The sequence below is a fragment of the Euprymna scolopes genome, chromosome 17 (genome assembly GCF_053919585.1).
Source record: "Euprymna scolopes isolate OS-2025 chromosome 17, ASM5391958v1, whole genome shotgun sequence".
Lineage (NCBI taxonomy): Eukaryota > Metazoa > Mollusca > Cephalopoda > Sepiida > Sepiolidae > Euprymna > Euprymna scolopes.
Genome location: NC_136498.1, coordinates 18804928 through 18819742, shown reverse-complemented (window position 1 = coordinate 18819742; position 14815 = coordinate 18804928). Strand labels below are relative to the sequence as shown.

At 33.8% G+C, this 14815-nt stretch overlaps 14 non-coding genes across 14 annotated transcripts; all 14 read left to right on the top strand.

Annotated features, from left to right (window-relative positions):
* The first annotated feature begins 697 nt into the window (after window positions 1-697).
* Window positions 698-821, top strand: LOC145297393 (U5 spliceosomal RNA). Its single transcript, XR_013870244.1, has one exon. It is a non-coding gene; the product is annotated as a U5 spliceosomal RNA (small nuclear RNA).
* A 789-nt stretch (window positions 822-1610) lies between these two features.
* LOC145297278 (U5 spliceosomal RNA) lies at window positions 1611-1734 on the top strand. Its single transcript, XR_013870135.1, has one exon. It is a non-coding gene; the product is annotated as a U5 spliceosomal RNA (small nuclear RNA).
* An 804-nt stretch (window positions 1735-2538) lies between these two features.
* On the top strand, window positions 2539-2662 carry LOC145297277 (U5 spliceosomal RNA). The gene has a single exon (XR_013870134.1). It is a non-coding gene; the product is annotated as a U5 spliceosomal RNA (small nuclear RNA).
* Window positions 2663-3465: 803 nt separating this feature from the next.
* LOC145297392 (U5 spliceosomal RNA) lies at window positions 3466-3589 on the top strand. The gene has a single exon (XR_013870243.1). It is a non-coding gene; the product is annotated as a U5 spliceosomal RNA (small nuclear RNA).
* A 789-nt stretch (window positions 3590-4378) lies between these two features.
* LOC145297276 (U5 spliceosomal RNA) lies at window positions 4379-4502 on the top strand. Its single transcript, XR_013870133.1, has one exon. It is a non-coding gene; the product is annotated as a U5 spliceosomal RNA (small nuclear RNA).
* An 803-nt stretch (window positions 4503-5305) lies between these two features.
* On the top strand, window positions 5306-5429 carry LOC145297275 (U5 spliceosomal RNA). Its single transcript, XR_013870132.1, has one exon. It is a non-coding gene; the product is annotated as a U5 spliceosomal RNA (small nuclear RNA).
* Window positions 5430-6228: 799 nt separating this feature from the next.
* LOC145297274 (U5 spliceosomal RNA) lies at window positions 6229-6352 on the top strand. Its single transcript, XR_013870131.1, has one exon. It is a non-coding gene; the product is annotated as a U5 spliceosomal RNA (small nuclear RNA).
* An 803-nt stretch (window positions 6353-7155) lies between these two features.
* LOC145297273 (U5 spliceosomal RNA) lies at window positions 7156-7279 on the top strand. The gene has a single exon (XR_013870130.1). It is a non-coding gene; the product is annotated as a U5 spliceosomal RNA (small nuclear RNA).
* Window positions 7280-8082: 803 nt separating this feature from the next.
* On the top strand, window positions 8083-8206 carry LOC145297271 (U5 spliceosomal RNA). The gene has a single exon (XR_013870129.1). It is a non-coding gene; the product is annotated as a U5 spliceosomal RNA (small nuclear RNA).
* Window positions 8207-9009: 803 nt separating this feature from the next.
* LOC145297270 (U5 spliceosomal RNA) lies at window positions 9010-9133 on the top strand. Its single transcript, XR_013870128.1, has one exon. It is a non-coding gene; the product is annotated as a U5 spliceosomal RNA (small nuclear RNA).
* An 803-nt stretch (window positions 9134-9936) lies between these two features.
* LOC145297269 (U5 spliceosomal RNA) lies at window positions 9937-10060 on the top strand. The gene has a single exon (XR_013870127.1). It is a non-coding gene; the product is annotated as a U5 spliceosomal RNA (small nuclear RNA).
* An 801-nt stretch (window positions 10061-10861) lies between these two features.
* LOC145297268 (U5 spliceosomal RNA) lies at window positions 10862-10985 on the top strand. Its single transcript, XR_013870126.1, has one exon. It is a non-coding gene; the product is annotated as a U5 spliceosomal RNA (small nuclear RNA).
* An 804-nt stretch (window positions 10986-11789) lies between these two features.
* Window positions 11790-11913, top strand: LOC145297267 (U5 spliceosomal RNA). The gene has a single exon (XR_013870125.1). It is a non-coding gene; the product is annotated as a U5 spliceosomal RNA (small nuclear RNA).
* Window positions 11914-14055: 2142 nt separating this feature from the next.
* LOC145297396 (U5 spliceosomal RNA) lies at window positions 14056-14179 on the top strand. The gene has a single exon (XR_013870247.1). It is a non-coding gene; the product is annotated as a U5 spliceosomal RNA (small nuclear RNA).
* The last annotated feature ends 636 nt before the right edge of the window (window positions 14180-14815 follow it).

The following is a 14815-nucleotide window of genomic DNA, read 5'->3' as shown; positions in this document are numbered from 1 at the left end:
GCAAAAATTTAATGGTTTTCCTTTTTGTTTAATCCATGTATAAATTTATTTTCATGTTAATTTAACGACATTTTTCACCAAAAATCTCACTTTGTAATAGTGTCTGTTAAAACGGGAAAATACCTATTCAAAGTAAAAATATGCTTTCTCTTGAATTCTTCTCTTCAAAGTTGCCAAAGCACTTACATTTTTTAACGAGGCGTTCATAGATAGATTTCGTTTTTGTGTATACTCCATGTTTGTCTATTGTAAAAATGAACGCGAGTCATGTACGTTATATGCTTGTGACAAAATGTTTTTTTTTATTTTATTTTTTTTTATTTTTTCGTTGTTAAAAAGTACGTTTTATGCGACAGATTATTAAAAGAAAGTGTAGAAAAAGTAGCCGATATAAATCAGTACGTCTCTTCTTGTTTTATACGCTCCAACCCTACTGAACCCCCTAGAATTATACAGGGGAAGATAACTTTATTAACTGGGGCTGCCAGGGAGATAAATGTGATTTTTTTTAAAATAGTCTCATTTTTTTCTAAAATACTCTCTACTAGCAGAAATATAATAGATAGAATAATTTGGTAATCAAGCAGTATCATATACATCTGTAAAATTGAATTAATTAATTCGACAAAATGACATTTCAGGATCGCGCCTGTTGAACGACGCTGTCAAGCTAACTTGGGGCCCCTCAAAATGAAGGCCACTCTTGTTCCTGGACATTTTTAGCGAATAAATCTTTCGCCTTTTCCTAAAGATTTCCGTGGTCAAGAACAATAAGGAGTCTATAGACTTATTTTTCCTTAAACCCTACATTTTTGTAGGGTAATAAATTATATAATAACAGACTAATGGGAGAAAATGTTTCACTTTGTTTTCTCACCATAGTATATAAGAAAATGAAAGCAGGTTTGCCTTCAGTCGATTTTGTATGCAAAAATTTAATGGTTTTCCTTTTTGTTTAATCCATGTATAAATTTATTTTCATGTTAATTTAACGACATTTTTCACCAAAAATCTCACTTTGTAATAGTGTCTGTTAAAACGGGAAAATACCTATTCAAAGTAAAAATATGCTTTCTCTTGAATTCTTCTCTTCAAAGTTGCCAAAGCACTTACATTTTTTAACGAGGCGTTCATAGATAGATTTCGTTTTTGTGTATACTCCATGTTTGTCTATTGTAAAAATGAACGCGAGTCATGTACGTTATATGCTTGTGACAAAATGTTTTTTTTTTTTTTTTTCGTTGTTAAAAAGTACGTTTTATGCGACAGATTATTAAAAGAAAGTGTAGAAAAAGTAGCCGATATAAATCAGTACGTCTCTTCTTGTTTTATACGCTCCAACCCTACTGAACCCCCTAGAATTATACAGGGGAAGATAACTTTATTAACTGGGGCTGCCAGGGAGATAAATGTGATTTTTTTTAAAATAGTCTCATTTTTTTCTAAAATACTCTCTACTAGCAGAAATATAATAGATAGAATAATTTGGTAATCAAGCAGTATCATATACATCTGTAAAATTGAATTAATTAATTCGACAAAATGACATTTCAGGATCGCGCCTGTTGAACGACGCTGTCAAGCTAACTTGGGGCCCCTCAAAATGAAGGCCACTCTTGTTCCTGGTCATTTTTAGCGAATAAATCTTTCGCCTTTTCCTAAAGATTTCCGTGGTCAAGAACAATAAGGAGTCTATAGACTTATTTTTCCTTAAACCCTACATTTTTGTAGGGTAATAAATTATATAATAACAGACTAATGGGAGAAAATGTTTCACTTTGTTTTCTCACCATAGTATATAAGAAAATGAAAGCAGGTTTGCCTTCAGTCGATTTTGTATGCAAAAATTTAATGGTTTTCCTTTTTGTTTAATCCATGTATAAATTTATTTTCATGTTAATTTAACGACATTTTTCACCAAAAATCTCACTTTGTAATAGTGTCTGTTAAAACGGGAAAATACCTATTCAAAGTAAAAATATGCTTTCTCTTGAATTCTTCTCTTCAAAGTTGCCAAAGCACTTACATTTTTTAACGAGGCGTTCATAGATAGATTTCGTTTTTGTGTATACTCCATGTTTGCCTATTGTAAAAATGAACGCGAGTCATGTACGTTATATGCTTGTGACAAAATGTTTTTTTTTATTTTATTTTTTTTTATTTTTTCGTTGTTAAAAAGTACGTTTTATGCGACAGATTATTAAAAGAAAGTGTAGAAAAAGTAGCCGATATAAATCAGTACGTCTCTTCTTGTTTTATACGCTCCAACCCTACTGAACCCCCTAGAATTATACAGGGGAAGATAACTTTATTAACTGGGGCTGCCAGGGAGATAAATGTGATTTTTTTTAAAATAGTCTCATTTTTTTTCTAAAATACTCTCTACTAGCAGAAATATAATAGATAGAATAATTTGGTAATCAAGCAGTATCATATACATCTGTAAAATTGAATTAATTAATTCGACAAAATGACATTTCAGGATCGCGCCTGTTGAACGACGCTGTCAAGCTAACTTGGGGCCCCTCAAAATGAAGGCCACTCTTGTTCCTGGTCATTTTTAGCGAATAAATCTTTCGCCTTTTCCTAAAGATTTCCGTGGTCAAGAACAATAAGGAGTCTATAGACTTATTTTTCCTTAAACCCTACATTTTTGTAGGGTAATAAATTATATAATAACAGACTAATGGGAGAAAATGTTTCACTTTGTTTTCTCACCATAGTATATAAGAAAATGAAAGCAGGTTTGCCTTCAGTCGATTTTGTATGCAAAAATTTAATGGTTTTCCTTTTTGTTTAATCCATGTATAAATTTATTTTCATGTTAATTTAACGACATTTTTCACCAAAAATCTCACTTTGTAATAGTGTCTGTTAAAACGGGAAAATACCTATTCAAAGTAAAAATATGCTTTCTCTTGAATTCTTCTCTTCAAAGTTGCCAAAGCACTTACATTTTTTAACGAGGCGTTCATAGATAGATTTCGTTTTTGTGTATACTCCATGTTTGTCTATTGTAAAAATGAACGCGAGTCATGTACGTTATATGCTTGTGACAAAATGTTTTTTTTTATTTTATTTTTTTTTATTTTTTCGTTGTTAAAAAGTACGTTTTATGCGACAGATTATTAAAAGAAAGTGTAGAAAAAGTAGCCGATATAAATCAGTACGTCTCTTCTTGTTTTATACGCTCCAACCCTACTGAACCCCCTAGAATTATACAGGGGAAGATAACTTTATTAACTGGGGCTGCCAGGGAGATAAATGTGATTTTTTTTAAAATAGTCTCATTTTTTTCTAAAATACTCTCTACTAGCAGAAATATAATAGATAGAATAATTTGGTAATCAAGCAGTATCATATACATCTGTAAAATTGAATTAATTAATTCGACAAAATGACATTTCAGGATCGCGCCTGTTGAACGACGCTGTCAAGCTAACTTGGGGCCCCTCAAAATGAAGGCCACTCTTGTTCCTGGACATTTTTAGCGAATAAATCTTTCGCCTTTTCCTAAAGATTTCCGTGGTCAAGAACAATAAGGAGTCTATAGACTTATTTTTCCTTAAACCCTACATTTTTGTAGGGTAATAAATTATATAATAACAGACTAATGGGAGAAAATGTTTCACTTTGTTTTCTCACCATAGTATATAAGAAAATGAAAGCAGGTTTGCCTTCAGTCGATTTTGTATGCAAAAATTTAATGGTTTTCCTTTTTGTTTAATCCATGTATAAATTTATTTTCATGTTAATTTAACGACATTTTTCACCAAAAATCTCACTTTGTAATAGTGTCTGTTAAAACGGGAAAATACCTATTCAAAGTAAAAATATGCTTTCTCTTGAATTCTTCTCTTCAAAGTTGCCAAAGCACTTACATTTTTTAACGAGGCGTTCATAGATAGATTTCGTTTTTGTGTATACTCCATGTTTGTCTATTGTAAAAATGAACGCGAGTCATGTACGTTATATGCTTGTGACAAAATGTTTTTTTTTTTTTTTTTCGTTGTTAAAAAGTACGTTTTATGCGACAGATTATTAAAAGAAAGTGTAGAAAAAGTAGCCGATATAAATCAGTACGTCTCTTCTTGTTTTATACGCTCCAACCCTACTGAACCCCCTAGAATTATACAGGGGAAGATAACTTTATTAACTGGGGCTGCCAGGGAGATAAATGTGATTTTTTTTAAAATAGTCTCATTTTTTTCTAAAATACTCTCTACTAGCAGAAATATAATAGATAGAATAATTTGGTAATCAAGCAGTATCATATACATCTGTAAAATTGAATTAATTAATTCGACAAAATGACATTTCAGGATCGCGCCTGTTGAACGACGCTGTCAAGCTAACTTGGGGCCCCTCAAAATGAAGGCCACTCTTGTTCCTGGTCATTTTTAGCGAATAAATCTTTCGCCTTTTCCTAAAGATTTCCGTGGTCAAGAACAATAAGGAGTCTATAGACTTATTTTTCCTTAAACCCTACATTTTTGTAGGGTAATAAATTATATAATAACAGACTAATGGGAGAAAATGTTTCACTTTGTTTTCTCACCATAGTATATAAGAAAATGAAAGCAGGTTTGCCTTCAGTCGATTTTGTATGCAAAAATTTAATGGTTTTCCTTTTTGTTTAATCCATGTATAAATTTATTTTCATGTTAATTTAACGACATTTTTCACCAAAAATCTCACTTTGTAATAGTGTCTGTTAAAACGGGAAAATACCTATTCAAAGTAAAAATATGCTTTCTCTTGAATTCTTCTCTTCAAAGTTGCCAAAGCACTTACATTTTTTAACGAGGCGTTCATAGATAGATTTCGTTTTTGTGTATACTCCATGTTTGCCTATTGTAAAAATGAACGCGAGTCATGTACGTTATATGCTTGTGACAAAATGTTTTTTTTTATTTTATTTTTTTTTATTTTTTCGTTGTTAAAAAGTACGTTTTATGCGACAGATTATTAAAAGAAAGTGTAGAAAAAGTAGCCGATATAAATCAGTACGTCTCTTCTTGTTTTATACGCTCCAACCCTACTGAACCCCCTAGAATTATACAGGGGAAGATAACTTTATTAACTGGGGCTGCCAGGGAGATAAATGTGATTTTTTTTAAAATAGTCTCATTTTTTTCTAAAATACTCTCTACTAGCAGAAATATAATAGATAGAATAATTTGGTAATCAAGCAGTATCATATACATCTGTAAAATTGAATTAATTAATTCGACAAAATGACATTTCAGGATCGCGCCTGTTGAACGACGCTGTCAAGCTAACTTGGGGCCCCTCAAAATGAAGGCCACTCTTGTTCCTGGTCATTTTTAGCGAATAAATCTTTCGCCTTTTCCTAAAGATTTCCGTGGTCAAGAACAATAAGGAGTCTATAGACTTATTTTTCCTTAAACCCTACATTTTTGTAGGGTAATAAATTATATAATAACAGACTAATGGGAGAAAATGTTTCACTTTGTTTTCTCACCATAGTATATAAGAAAATGAAAGCAGGTTTGCCTTCAGTCGATTTTGTATGCAAAAATTTAATGGTTTTCCTTTTTGTTTAATCCATGTATAAATTTATTTTCATGTTAATTTAACGACATTTTTCACCAAAAATCTCACTTTGTAATAGTGTCTGTTAAAACGGGAAAATACCTATTCAAAGTAAAAATATGCTTTCTCTTGAATTCTTCTCTTCAAAGTTGCCAAAGCACTTACATTTTTTAACGAGGCGTTCATAGATAGATTTCGTTTTTGTGTATACTCCATGTTTGCCTATTGTAAAAATGAACGCGAGTCATGTACGTTATATGCTTGTGACAAAATGTTTTTTTTTATTTTATTTTTTTTTATTTTTTCGTTGTTAAAAAGTACGTTTTATGCGACAGATTATTAAAAGAAAGTGTAGAAAAAGTAGCCGATATAAATCAGTACGTCTCTTGTTTTATACGCTCCAACCCTACTGAACCCCCTAGAATTATACAGGGGAAGATAACTTTATTAACTGGGGCTGCCAGGGAGATAAATGTGATTTTTTTAAAAATAGTCTCATTTTTTCTAAAATACTCTCTACTAGCAGAAATATAATAGATAGAATAATTTGGTAATCAAGCAGTATCATATACATCTGTAAAATTGAATTAATTAATTCGACAAAATGACATTTCAGGATCGCGCCTGTTGAACGACGCTGTCAAGCTAACTTGGGGCCCCTCAAAATGAAGGCCACTCTTGTTCCTGGTCATTTTTAGCGAATAAATCTTTCGCCTTTTCCTAAAGATTTCCGTGGTCAAGAACAATAAGGAGTCTATAGACTTATTTTTCCTTAAACCCTACATTTTTGTAGGGTAATAAATTATATAATAACAGACTAATGGGAGAAAATGTTTCACTTTGTTTTCTCACCATAGTATATAAGAAAATGAAAGCAGGTTTGCCTTCAGTCGATTTTGTATGCAAAAATTTAATGGTTTTCCTTTTTGTTTAATCCATGTATAAATTTATTTTCATGTTAATTTAACGACATTTTTCACCAAAAATCTCACTTTGTAATAGTGTCTGTTAAAACGGGAAAATACCTATTCAAAGTAAAAATATGCTTTCTCTTGAATTCTTCTCTTCAAAGTTGCCAAAGCACTTACATTTTTTAACGAGGCGTTCATAGATAGATTTCGTTTTTGTGTATACTCCATGTTTGTCTATTGTAAAAATGAACGCGAGTCATGTACGTTATATGCTTGTGACAAAATGTTTTTTTTTATTTTATTTTTTTTTATTTTTTCGTTGTTAAAAAGTACGTTTTATGCGACAGATTATTAAAAGAAAGTGTAGAAAAAGTAGCCGATATAAATCAGTACGTCTCTTCTTGTTTTATACGCTCCAACCCTACTGAACCCCCTAGAATTATACAGGGGAAGATAACTTTATTAACTGGGGCTGCCAGGGAGATAAATGTGATTTTTTTTAAAATAGTCTCATTTTTTTCTAAAATACTCTCTACTAGCAGAAATATAATAGATAGAATAATTTGGTAATCAAGCAGTATCATATACATCTGTAAAATTGAATTAATTAATTCGACAAAATGACATTTCAGGATCGCGCCTGTTGAACGACGCTGTCAAGCTAACTTGGGGCCCCTCAAAATGAAGGCCACTCTTGTTCCTGGTCATTTTTAGCGAATAAATCTTTCGCCTTTTCCTAAAGATTTCCGTGGTCAAGAACAATAAGGAGTCTATAGACTTATTTTTCCTTAAACCCTACATTTTTGTAGGGTAATAAATTATATAATAACAGACTAATGGGAGAAAATGTTTCACTTTGTTTTCTCACCATAGTATATAAGAAAATGAAAGCAGGTTTGCCTTCAGTCGATTTTGTATGCAAAAATTTAATGGTTTTCCTTTTTGTTTAATCCATGTATAAATTTATTTTCATGTTAATTTAACGACATTTTTCACCAAAAATCTCACTTTGTAATAGTGTCTGTTAAAACGGGAAAATACCTATTCAAAGTAAAAATATGCTTTCTCTTGAATTCTTCTCTTCAAAGTTGCCAAAGCACTTACATTTTTTAACGAGGCGTTCATAGATGGATTTCGTTTTTGTGTATACTCCATGTTTGCCTATTGTAAAAATGAACGCGAGTCATGTACGTTATATGCTTGTGACAAAATGTTTTTTTTTATTTTATTTTTTTTTATTTTTTCGTTGTTAAAAAGTACGTTTTATGCGACAGATTATTAAAAGAAAGTGTAGAAAAAGTAGCCGATATAAATCAGTACGTCTCTTCTTGTTTTATACGCTCCAACCCTACTGAACCCCCTAGAATTATACAGGGGATGATAACTTTATTAACTGGGGCTGCCAGGGAGATAAATGTGATTTTTTTTAAAATAGTCTCATTTTTTTCTAAAATACTCTCTACTAGCAGAAATATAATAGATAGAATAATTTGGTAATCAAGCAGTATCATATACATCTGTAAAATTGAATTAATTAATTCGACAAAATGACATTTCAGGATCGCGCCTGTTGAACGACGCTGTCAAGCTAACTTGGGGCCCCTCAAAATGAAGGCCACTCTTGTTCCTGGTCATTTTTAGCGAATAAATCTTTCGCCTTTTCCTAAAGATTTCCGTGGTCAAGAACAATAAGGAGTCTATAGACTTATTTTTCCTTAAACCCTACATTTTTGTAGGGTAATAAATTATATAATAACAGACTAATGGGAGAAAATGTTTCACTTTGTTTTCTCACCATAGTATATAAGAAAATGAAAGCAGGTTTGCCTTCAGTCGATTTTGTATTCAAAAATTTAATGGTTTTCCTTTTTGTTTAATCCATGTATAAATTTATTTTCATGTTAATTTAACGACATTTTTCACCAAAAATCTCACTTTGTAATAGTGTCTGTTAAAACGTGAAAATACCTATTCAAAGTAAAAATATGCTTTCTCTTGAATTCTTCTCTTCAAAGTTGCCAAAGCACTTACATTTTTTAACGAGGCGTTCATAGATAGATTTCGTTTTTGTGTATACTCCATGTTTGCCTATTGTAAAAATGAACGCGAGTCATGTACGTTATATGCTTGTGACAAAATGTTTTTTTTTATTTTATTTTTTTTTATTTTTTCGTTGTTAAAAAGTACGTTTTATGCGACAGATTATTAAAAGAAAGTGTAGAAAAAGTAGCCGATATAAATCAGTACGTCTCTTCTTGTTTTATACGCTCCAACCCTACTGAACCCCCTAGAATTATACAGGGGAAGATAACTTTATTAACTGGGGCTGCCAGGGAGATAAATGTGATTTTTTTAAAAATAGTCTCATTTTTTTCTAAAATACTCTCTACTAGCAGAAATATAATAGATAGAATAATTTGGTAATCAAGCAGTATCATATACATCTGTAAAATTGAATTAATTAATTCGACAAAATGACATTTCAGGATCGCGCCTGTTGAACGACGCTGTCAAGCTAACTTGGGGCCCCTCAAAATGAAGGCCACTCTTGTTCCTGGTCATTTTTAGCGAATAAATCTTTCGCCTTTTCCTAAAGATTTCCGTGGTCAAGAACAATAAGGAGTCTATAGACTTATTTTTCCTTAAACCCTACATTTTTGTAGGGTAATAAATTATATAATAACAGACTAATGGGAGAAAATGTTTCACTTTGTTTTCTCACCATAGTATATAAGAAAATGAAAGCAGGTTTGCCTTCAGTCGATTTTGTATGCAAAAATTTAATGGTTTTCCTTTTTGTTTAATCCATGTATAAATTTATTTTCATGTTAATTTAACGACATTTTTCACCAAAAATCTCACTTTGTAATAGTGTCTGTTAAAACGTGAAAATACCTATTCAAAGTAAAAATATGCTTTCTCTTGAATTCTTCTCTTCAAAGTTGCCAAAGCACTTACATTTTTTAACGAGGCGTTCATAGATAGATTTCGTTTTTGTGTATACTCCATGTTTGCCTATTGTAAAAATGAACGTGAGTCATGTACGTTATATGCTTGTGACAAAATGTTTTTTTTTATTTTATTTTTTTTTATTTTTTCGTTGTTAAAAAGTACGTTTTATGCGACAGATTATTAAAAGAAAGTGTAGAAAAAGTAGCCGATATAAATCAGTACGTCTCTTCTTGTTTTATACGCTCCAACCCTACTGAACCCCCTAGAATTATACAGGGGAAGATAACTTTATTAACTGGGGCTGCCAGGGAGATAAATGTGATTTTTTTTAAAATAGTCTCATTTTTTTCTAAAATACTCTCTACTAGCAGAAATATAATAGATAGAATAATTTGGTAATCAAGCAGTATCATATACATCTGTAAAATTGAATTAATTAATTCGACAAAATGACATTTCAGGATCGCGCCTGTTGAACGACGCTGTCAAGCTAACTTGGGGCCCCTCAAAATGAAGGCCACTCTTGTTCCTGGTCATTTTTAGCGAATAAATCTTTCGCCTTTTCCTAAAGATTTCCGTGGTCAAGAACAATAAGGAGTCTATAGACTTATTTTTCCTTAAACCCTACATTTTTGTAGGGTAATAAATTATATAATAACAGACTAATGGGAGAAAATGTTTCACTTTGTTTTCTCACCATAGTATATAAGAAAATGAAAGCAGGTTTGCCTTCAGTCGATTTTGTATGCAAAAATTTAATGGTTTTCCTTTTTGTTTAATCCATGTATAAATTTATTTTCATGTTAATTTAACGACATTTTTCACCAAAAATCTCACTTTGTAATAGTGTCTGTTAAAACGTGAAAATACCTATTCAAAGTAAAAATATGCTTTCTCTTGAATTCTTCTCTTCAAAGTTGCCAAAGCACTTACATTTTTTAACGAGGCGTTCATAGATAGATTTCGTTTTTGTGTATACTCCATGTTTGCCTATTGTAAAAATGAACGCGAGTCATGTACGTTATATGCTTGTGACAAAATGTTTTTTTTTTTTTTTTTTTTTTTTTTTTTCGTTGTTAAAAAGTACGTTTTATGCGACAGATTATTAAAAGAAAGTGTAGAAAAAGTAGCCGATATAAATCAGTACGTCTCTTCTTGTTTTATACGCTCCAACCCTACTGAACCCCCTAGAATTATACAGGGGAAGATAACTTTATTAACTGGGGCTGCCAGGGAGATAAATGTGATTTTTTTTAAAATAGTCTCATTTTTTTCTAAAATACTCTCTACTAGCAGAAATATAATAGATAGAATAATTTGGTAATCAAGCAGTATCATATACATCTGTAAAATTGAATTAATTAATTCGACAAAATGACATTTCAGGATCGCGCCTGTTGAACGACGCTGTCAAGCTAACTTGGGGCCCCTCAAAATGAAGGCCACTCTTGTTCCTGGTCATTTTTAGCGAATAAATCTTTCGCCTTTTCCTAAAGATTTCCGTGGTCAAGAACAATAAGGAGTCTATAGACTTATTTTTCCTTAAACCCTACATTTTTGTAGGGTAATAAATTATATAATAACAGACTAATGGGAGAAAATGTTTCACTTTGTTTTCTCACCATAGTATATAAGAAAATGAAAGCAGGTTTGCCTTCAGTCGATTTTGTATGCAAAAATTTAATGGTTTTCCTTTTTGTTTAATCCATGTATAAATTTATTTTCATGTTAATTTAACGACATTTTTCACCAAAAATCTCACTTTGTAATAGTGTCTGTTAAAACGTGAAAATACCTATTCAAAGTAAAAATATGCTTTCTCTTGAATTCTTCTCTTCAAAGTTGCCAAAGCACTTACATTTTTTAACGAGGCGTTCATAGATAGATTTCGTTTTTGTGTATACTCCATGTTTGCCTATTGTAAAAATGAACGCGAGTCATGTACGTTATATGCTTGTGACAAAATGTTTTTTTTTATTTTATTTTTTTTTTATTTTTTGGTTGTTAAAAAGTACGTTTTATGCGACAGATTATTAAAAGAAAGTGTAGAAAAAGTAGCCGATATAAATCAGTACGTCTCTTCTTGTTTTATACGCTCCAACCCTACTGAACCCCCTAGAATTATACAGGGGAAGATAACTTTATTAACTGGGGCTGCCAGGGAGATAAATGTGATTTTTTTTTAAATAGTCTCATTTTTTTCTAAAATACTCTCTACTAGCAGAATTATAATAGATAGAATAATTTGGTAATCAAGCAGTATCATATACATCTGTAAAATTGAATTAATTAATTCGACAAAATGACATTTCAGGATCGCGCCTGTTGAACGACGCTGTCAAGCTAACTTGGGGCCCCTCAAAATGAAGGCCACTCTTGTTCCTGGTCATTTTTAGCGAATAAATCTTTCGCCTTTTCCTAAAGATTTCCGTGGTCAAGAACAATAAGGAGTCTATAGACTTATTTTTCCTTAAACCCTACATTTTTGTAGGGTAATAAATTATATAATAACAGACTAATGGGAGAAAATGTTTCACTTTGTTTTCTCACCATAGTATATAAGAAAATGAAAGCAGGTTTGCCTTCTGTCGATTTTGTATGCAAAAATTTAATGGTGTTCCTTTTTGTTTAATCCATTTATTTTCATGTTAATTTAACGACATTTTTCACCAAAAATCTCACTTTGTAATAGTGTCTGTTAAAACGTGAAAATTCCTATTCAAAGTAAAAATATGCTTTCTCTTGAATTCTTCTCTTCAAAGTTGTCAAACTAAAGCACTTAAATTTTTTAACGAGGCGTTCATGGAGTAGCGCTGATTAATTTTGATCAGTCCAGTGCATTCGACAGGGTGGACTTTGGGTTCCTGAGGGCTGTTATTTAAACCGCCGGCTTTGGTCCGGACTTCCGCACGTGCATCTCCGCCCTTTTCCACGGATAATATCCGACCCTGCGTCTGAAGGTCGCAGAAGACCGGTGGGGGGAACGGCGTTTCCTGATCGAATGCCGAGCCTCCCTTAGGGCATTGCCGGGGTCCAGTGACCTTGCACGGCCTAGGAGGAGGCTATATGAGGAGTTAGTGGTGGGGACTGCAAAAGACCCGCTGGTTGAGCGGCTACATTTTTCGAGGGGGGAAGATCTCTCGCTGTGGAATTTGGCGCCTGCCAGTAGCTACATAAATAACTCTGAATTTTCAATTACGTGGAGGCTAGTCCAGGACGCCTTGCCACTCTTTGGCAGACTAGCCAGGGATCTTCGGGATGGTTAAGAGTATTATCCCCCGTGCCCACGCTGCAACGATGAAGAGGAGGAGGAAACGAGAGAACACGCGTTCTTTCTTTGCAGCGAGGTGCGGAGTCTCTCGGAGTATGTCGGAGAGGTAACGGCTCGCATCGATCCCGAGCGGTCGGTGCCACTTGAGTTAGCGTACGTTGTCGACAATGTGGACCCGCCGTTTGACAGGGAGAAACGGGCGGTGTTTCTAGCGATCCTAGCGGTAGCTCGGTTAGAGACCTGGGTTACACGTCTGGGCATTGTCTATGAGGAGCAATCTGTTTCCGATCAGGATCTGGTTGTCTATTTTAAGCATCAACTTAAAATAAAGATCAGATGTGATTGGAAAAGATTGCACCGGATAGACTTTGATAGGAGATGGGTGCACAACACTAGTTTGTGCATCCGACGAGGCGCTAGGTTCGAGTTCGTGTTTCCACCCTAGTGGTATTGGTCCTAAGGTGCTGGGGTCTATATTTTTCTCGGAACCCAGCCCTTTTGTTAATACAAGGTTTACCTTGTAATATGGGTAAGAGTAGGGTTAGTTAGGCTGAGTAACCACCAAGAGTGGAAGATAAGTTCTTTATTAGGGCCTAGACTAGGGAAGTAAATGTGTCGATCCTGTCCCCGAGTCTTTATTTTTTATCGGCACTAGGAGAGCTTCCAAAGATGCCCAGTCCACTTGTTTGTTTTGTCCCCGGCCTGTTTTTTCGCCATTACATCCTTTATCTTGGAAGACGCCGTCCATCCCTATTGACCCCCAACCCCAAGTTATTTTCGCAGAAGAGCAGTTATTTAGATCCTCCACTCCCCACTAGGAAACGACCTGCTTGCTTTCACCTCTCCCCACGGGGATGGGGACCGGAAGACAGTGGCCGTTCTAATGGATAAATAGCAAGTAGGATGGGACGGTCCCCTTACTAACCCGTCCCCATAGGCATTTTGTTTGTTTTCTTTTCTTTCTTTTTGGGTGTTTCATAGTTTGCACACCACCCCCATCATCTCACCCCATCTTTAAAAGAAAAATACTTTCTTTTGTTTGTAAATATACATTTTATTTTGTTTTGTAAATAACATTATTTTTTCAACAGAATGCATGAAGTCGCCTGCCATCCCGTACGCTGGGGGATGTTTTTAAAGTAGGTCCTGGTAAGAATGAAGGCGTATTTAGCGTGATAGATCTCTAGTGTAGAAAAACTAATAAAGTACTTGTCTTTCGTACACGTCTAGCATAGCTTAAGCAAAGACCCGGTTTCCCCCCCCCCAATCCCCTTACTGGCCTTAGTGCCTAAGCTCTTTCGGACCCCAAATGAGGCCTTGGCAGTAGATAATGCTAAGACCGGGGCCGAAAGGCTAAATAAATAAATACTCTGATTCCCAGTCATTTTTAGCGGATAAATCTTTCGCCTTTTCCTAAAGATTTCCGTGGTCAAGAACAATAAGGAGTCTATAGACTTATTTTTCCTTAAACCCTACATTTTTGTAGGGTAATAATTTATAATAACAGACTAGTCGACTCCCAGTTTACTTTATGTTCGAATGGGAGAAAATGTTTCACTTTGTTTTCTCACCGTAGTATATAAGAAAATGAAAGCAGGTTTGCCTTCTGTCGATTGTGTATGCAAAATTGAAATGTTTTTCCTTTTTGTTTAATCCATGTATAAATTTATTTTCATGTTGATTTCACGACATTTTTCACCAAAAATCTTACTTTGTAATAGTGTCTGTTAAAACGTGAAAATTCCTAGTAATTGTCTGTATTTTTGAGATTAGGTGTTTTCATTGATTGAGATTGTCGGACTGACTTCCTCATCTTGGTTGTTATTGTCACAACGTTTCGGTCGTTTTGCCCTCCGGCCTTCGTCAGGTGTTTTGTATCGAACTGGGGAACCGTTTCTTAGGAGTCTCGAACCCAACCCTTTATTATTATTACGGGGGTACCGTGTTCGGACTCCAGCTAGGCTTTGGGACATAGTTGCTGATTCTCTGTTTTGAATGTTACTTTGAATGATCAAGGTAGCACCCATCAGTACAAACCAAATGGCAAGCCTAGATGTGGTTAGCCTGTTCACTAAAGTCCCAACTAGTGACGCACTAGCAGTAATTCAAGACAAACTAGCTGAGG